The 6,868-nt window shown below is 40.3% G+C and overlaps 1 long non-coding RNA gene across 1 annotated transcript; it reads right to left on the bottom strand.

The window, feature by feature from the left end:
* Nucleotides 1–5,834: 5,834 nt before the first annotated feature.
* LOC131252114 (uncharacterized) lies at nucleotides 5,835–6,474 on the bottom strand. Its single transcript, XR_009174194.1, has 4 exons — nucleotides 6,395–6,474; nucleotides 6,158–6,232; nucleotides 5,970–6,071; nucleotides 5,835–5,885 (listed from the first exon to the last, which is right to left on the bottom strand). It is a non-coding gene; the product is annotated as an uncharacterized LOC131252114 (long non-coding RNA).
* Nucleotides 6,475–6,868: the final 394 nt, after the last annotated feature.

Below are 6,868 nucleotides of genomic sequence, written 5' to 3'. Positions count from 1 at the left end.
GCTGCAATTACGAGATGACGTTTGGATGACCTAACCATCAGTGACTCCACCGCAGGTGCGGCCCACAATGATATTGAATCCAAACAGTTCATCACAAGAAGATCATTCCCACTGAAATGACCTGATCCAAAGATTCTGTAACCTCATAAATGTTTCAACGTTGAAAATAGACTCTACACGGATTTCTATTATGTGGCCCACTTGAGCTTCAGATCTGCCTTATTTTTGGGGTCGTGCCCTACAATGATCCACCAAAATGTATGAACCGCATGGAATTTGTACAAACAATATGATGGACCTAGCTTCACCCGGGACTAGAGCTGGGCATTTCTGACCCGATCCGTCCCATCCGACCCGATCAGACCCATTCCGAACAGAATCGATAGTCTAGATTAGGCCTGATTGAGTATTGATTTTCAGATTCGTCCATTTTTTGGGTCTGGTCCGGATAGACATTGATCCGAACAAATTTGGACCGAAAATCCGAACCGAGTGGAACCGCACCTAATCGAATAGACCCGACCCGAACGGGTACTATAAAAGGGATTTTTATTTTTTTACCCTATCCTAACCCTAATCTTTTACTCTCTCACTCAGCCTCTCCCCTCTTTTACCCTACCCGACCGAACGACCGCTCCTGAGTCCTGCTCGACGCCAGTCTTCTCTCCAAATTTTCATCTGGCAGTGGATGGAATAGAGGAGGACTTGAGTAATGAGCAATCTGCAATCGAGGCCATAGCGAGGAGCCTTTGCTGGAAGAAGTTAAAGGAGAAGCGGGATATTGTTGTTTGGCAGAAACCCACTACTCATATACATTGCAAGATCAATAGAAAGGTCTTCAAGACTCCGAAGTTCTGCTTTGCCGAAGATCCTAATTCTAATTTGTAAGTTCTATCTGATAGAAAATTTCACTGTATGATATTGAAGAGGTGATTCCTGGCCTATGTGCCAACATGGTATTCTTGCATGGTTTCAGTCATTCATCAGGTGGGTCCCTGGGCTCATCCATTCGTCGGGTAGGCAACACATGTATATTGAATATAGACAATTAGCTTTTACTATGACTGTTTGTTGATCTCATCCACAATGTTTGGAGCCTGATGATTGGATTTGCCTGATTTATGGGACAGGACACATTTGCAGTGTGACCCACTTGATGAATGGCTAGGTACTTCTAGCACATGTATTTCTAATCACATCTTCAATCTCTGTTCATTGGAATTGTCATTTCTCATCGCAGTGAGTTAGAACCATTTGGAATGTTGTTGCAAGTACACTAAAATGGAGGCCTGCATAACTCCCCTGCCTAAGGTTACCACAATACAAGAAATTGTGGGCCCCACCTCGTGAATGGTCAAAATCCCTTCACAAACCCTTACAAAATCCCACAAGTGCACAACCGAACTGAACCTGGCCAAATCCGATTCGACTCGGTTTCCTGACCGAGTCGGACTCGGATCGGTTAAGCCCAGTATGAGTTAGTATCGGATCGAGTCAGATGACCCTGACTCAGTCCCGGATTGAACCGAGTTCGGGTCAGATTATTCAAAACTCGGACCGAGTTGAGTTGGACCCAATCTAAGTCGACTGGGTCCAATGCCCAGCTCTACCCGGAACAGGAAGCAGCTTAGGTGTGACCTGGCCTCACTAAACATGGTGCAGCCCTCAAAGTGAGGCCTACCTTGATGTATGTACTGTATATCCATGCCATCCATCCATTTTTCCATCTCATTTTAGAGTATGAGCTCATAAAATAAGCAGGTCCATATCTCAGGAGCGCCACAGCAAGGATATAGTGGTGATTGAACGCACACCAATAAAAATTACCTACAGCCAATCGTAATGTTAATTGGCAATCGAACCAGTTGATAATGTCACAGAGACCTTGATGATGGGAAAAAATGAATATCAGCTTGATCAAAAGTTTTAATGGCCCACAAGAAGTTTGTAATGGTCAATCACCACTGTTTCCTGTATTTTGGTCCACTTGAGATGTGGATATGCTTCATTTTTGGGACCATGCCATGAAATGATCTATAGAACCGGATGAACGGTGTGTACGTACAATACGTATATGAAGGTGGGCCATACAATGAGAAACGCATCATGTTGTGTGTGGCCCAGGCCCACTCCTCTTAGCTGCAATTTTAGGCCGGCGTGACGTTGGAATGACCTGACCATTGGTCACCTACTGCTGCTGGATCCACTGATGTTTGTGAGAAATTCAATCCGTCCATCTGTTTTGGCAACTCACGCTGAGATATGAGACAAAAAATTACGTGGAGCCCAAACTCAAGTGGGCAGCCCGACTGGAAATAGTGGAAAAGGATTGCTTATGGTTGAATTCCTTTTGGACTCCACTATAATGTTTTTATTTTATTTTTATTTTTTTTAAAAGAAGGTGGAAAGATCCACCACCGTATTTTCATTAATATGAAACTGGACTATACAGTCATTCACAAAAAGGAACCAAGGAACCGGACCTTGCCTATCATATCTAAAACAAGAGGCGGCCATAATCAAAAGAGGGAGAAACCTAAGACTAGACGGTGGTTGGCTTAGGATTTTCTTATCGAACCTAGGCCAATTTTATCTAGGAAAAGCAGTCCACAAATTGACGGTGGAAGCAAGGTGGGTATAGAAAAATAGGAATAAGAACGGGATTCACACTACAAGAAAGTAGGCTTTTAGCCTCAATTTTTTAGCCTCAGTTGAAAAAATGGAGGCTAAATGTGTTTTTTAGCCTCGGTTGTTAAGGAACTGAGGCTAAAAGTTCATTTTTCGCCTCAGTTGCTGGTAATTGAGGCTAAAAGTCTACTTTTTAACCTCAGTTGTATAGGAACCGAGGCGAAAGGTCTACTTTTTAGCCTCAGTTGCATAGGAACCGAGGCGAAAGGTCTAATTTTCAGCCTCAGTTGCATAGGAACCGAGGCGAAAAATTTACATTTTACCCTCAGTTGTATAGGAATCGAGGTGAAAGGTCTACTTTTTAGCCTCAGTTGCATAGGAACCGAGGCGAAAGGTCTATTTTTTAGCCTCAGTTGCATAGGAACCGAGGCGAAAAGTCTACTTTTTAGCCTCAGTTACATAGGAACTGAGGCAAAAGGTCTAATTTTTAGCTTCATTTACATAGGAACCGAGGCCAAAAATATACAATTTTGCCTCCGTTGCATAGAAACCGAGGCAAAAAGTCTACTTTTTAGCCTCAGTTACATAGAAACTGAGGCGAAAGGTCTACTTTTTAGCCTCAGTTACATAAAAACTGAGGCGAAAGGTCTACTTTTTAGCTTCCTTTACATAGAAACCGAGACAAAAGGTCTACATTTTAACCTCAGTTGCATAGGAACCGAGGCGAAAGGTCTAGATTTTAACCTCAATTGCATAGGAACCATGGTGAAAGACCTACTTTTTAGCCTTTTTTTAAAGCCTAAATTGTATAGGTACGGTAGCCAAAAGTCAATTTTTTTAGCTTAAGTTGTAGAGACACTGAGGCTGAAACCCTTCTTTTAGCCACAGTTACAAACCGAGGCCAAAACTCTACGTTTTCAGCCTCAGTTACAAACCGAGGCCAAAAGTTTACTTCGTATGAAAAAGAAAGTATTACTATTTCACAGCTTTTACTCTTTTTCTTACAAGAGTGGCTGACTTCCCCGTGATCCAAATCGTTGATATGAAGGACCTCACTCTGAAGTGCAACGGTCCAGCTTCTCAACCCCTCTTTGCTTTTATTTATATTTATTTTTGCTAAGCCCACACACGTGTAAACCTCAGCTAACGCACATGCCAGCAAATACACCAGCATGACACATGATTGCAAAATCCAAGCCATTCATTGGAAGGGCATCATTATATAGATTCACTATCCCTGGAACCAGATCGGTCCACTAGACAGGTGGGCCATAATTAATTGAAAAAAATACCATTGTGAAAAAAATCAATTGAAGTTTTATAACACGTCCATTTACTTCTGATTTAGTGGCCCAAAAAATGAGTAGACCACCTTTATATCCTTATAAAAGCATATATACAGTGAGATCTACATGATGAATGGAATGGATTTATTTCATCTATATGCCATGCTGTCATACGTGGTGGTTTATGCACTAGATGAGTTGTACACGCGTGTCGGCTTAACAGTCTTTAAAGAACGAAGCCGACGCATTTCATTGCAGTCGGTACGTTTTCCAATCAATCCGCAGCTCAAGCCCTAATTTTTCATCTTCTGAATCTCTTCACCGATTTCATGTACTCGATCTCTTTCTTTTTTTTTTTTCTACTGATTTCTCTCGAAAATCAGAAATCGGGGCAGAAATCTCTCATTTTCGTGCTTTTTCCCCATTTGGCCGTTCAAAATCCAATTTCCGCGTTTTTTGGTTCGATCTGAGGAGTTTTTTTTTGCTGATTTCACTGAAATCTTGCTCAAGAAGTGGAAAATCCTGTCATTTTTACATTGCAATATCAGCAATTAGGGTTTGGTGTTTGATCTGAGAGCAAAACCTTGTTCTCTGCTGCGAAATCTGCTCCTCCATTGCCGATTTCCGTGCAGGCTAGATAAACAAGGGGCATATACACCGATTGCAACTCCTCACTGAAACGAACCCTAGCTCTTCTCTCTATCTTCTCCAATATTTCTCTCCTCTTCATTGGATCTACCGTCTCTCTCTCTCTCTCTCTCTCTCTCTCTCTCTCTCTCTCTCTCTCTCTCTCCCCCGATCATCAGATCCTCAAAAGACTGAGCTTTTTTCCACTTATGGATTTTTTTTTCTCAATTTTTAGTGCTTAATCTATTTTAATATGAATCCATGTCTCTCGATTCTGAGAGATTTCGTTGGATTTTGATCCAATTCTTGCTGATAGATCTGTTTTCCTTTCGGATCTCATTGTTTGGAGCTTTGATTTTTGTAATTTTTTCTTGATTTCTGGTGCTTGATCTGTTTTGATCTTGATCCAACTTATGTCTCTTTATTCTTAGAGATTTCATTGGATTTTGTTTCGATTCTTGCTGATTTAAGTTGTAATTTAGGTTTTTGTATTTAGATTTTAGAGATTTATCTTTGATTTATGTAATATCATGTATTTGAAATACATTTTGAGATTTCATTGGATTTTCTGTTTCTTTTGGTGATTTGAAATACACGAACCTGCAATAAAACACAGATTCTTAGGAACCTTCAATTGCTTCTTATCTACTAGTTGTACATACGACTCTGATCTCCTGTTAGAAATTATCTCTGCTCATACTTCCCTGCTATCAAAACTGTTGCCAATTCACAACTTAATCCATGTGGGAAGACATTTGCTGAATTTTCTCTTCCTACGCTTTGTCCTGCAACTTGTTTCAGTGCAACACCATCTCGTTTATACCAAACCAACAACCTATAATAGCTCGATAGAGTCTTGCCTTCAATGGTTTTAGCTTAGTATAGGAGTTGGTTCTCTGTTCTCCTTCTGATATTAGTGTGACTTCCCTTACAAATGTTGCTTCCGCAATGTGTACAAGTTATGAGGAAACAGTATGCATCAGTACTTTTTCCTTAGTTAATCATGCCCAATAAGTGATAGAAGTATGCATCCAGTCACTCAACAGCATAATGCAACTTACCTTCATAATTTCAGGATCTTTCCAAGGTCCTTTATTAGAACTTACCTTCATAATTTCAAGATCTTTCCAAGGTCCTTTATTAGACCTAAGGCATGCTCCTTCAACAGAACAGGTGCATGAGCCACCCAAGAAGTCTGGAAGTTGACTAAAAGAAGATACAATCTGAAAAATGAGAAAACATCCTACATTTTGGAAAACTCAACAGTAAAAGCATAAGGAAAAAATCAACATAACTCGAGTCAATGACTTCAAGTAATTTACTCTAGAATTTGGATCCTAACACCTGCAAATTTAGCACCCAAACATATTCGCCCAAAGCGGCAGAAAGCTATAAAATCAGCACAGTCCCCAAAGGAAGGTCTCTTACTTGTATCTTTTCCATAGTATTTGGATCAAGAAATTTCTTTACACTCATCCAAGACATCTTGAAAGCAGTACCAGCATTAACAATGAACATCTGATGTAATGTCTGCATAAAATAAATTAATAGGTTAAATAATTCACCAAAAAACTTTTGGAGCATGAACATTCCCAGTGACAAAAAGAATTAGGTACCTCAGGATAGTAATTCGAATCAATTTTCTGCATGCCAGCAAGGAGGTCCCAAGCATACTTTGTTAAATTTTTTGTCTCCTGTGTCTCACAAATGAACCCATGTGAGGTAAATGTGTCATCCATATTGATGCAAATGGACCTGAATCTCCAAAGAGACGAGAATCCCTCTAATGTAAAAGATACAAAGTGTATTCAAAATGCAAAAAGCCAACTGCAACAAAGGAACAAACATGCCACATACCAGGCCATGAACATACATGATCGTTGTTGTGGAATTAATGCGCCTTTTTGCCACAATTGAACATGCAGGAAATTTCTCACGGAAGACCCTCTCATACTCCTGTACATGATACTTAAGTAGCGATCTACAATCCAATGATCTTCTAATCATAGTATTGTTTGTCAGCTGAAGTTATGGATGAGGTGCCTACAGATGAAATTGATTTTTCATGGTTTTCTGGCAATTTACGACGGGATGACTGTTATAATGGTCGTGACCGTTGGAGTATATCCGATGGCAACAACTTTAGAGACTGGCCAACATTATTTATCTGACAAAAGCAAGGTCATTTGATGCTTTCTTTAATACTAGTGAATATTTTTTTTGTCCAGATTTCCATCATTATTTAACTGCACAAATGTGGCCAATGGGAAGCTCGTATGGGGCAGTTCCTTGGCAAGAAGTAAGAGTCCCTGGATCCAATTCATCTT

This window comes from Magnolia sinica, chromosome 7 (genome assembly GCF_029962835.1).
Source record: "Magnolia sinica isolate HGM2019 chromosome 7, MsV1, whole genome shotgun sequence".
Classification (NCBI taxonomy): domain Eukaryota; kingdom Viridiplantae; phylum Streptophyta; class Magnoliopsida; order Magnoliales; family Magnoliaceae; genus Magnolia; species Magnolia sinica.
This window is presented reverse-complemented; position numbering and strand designations above follow the sequence as displayed.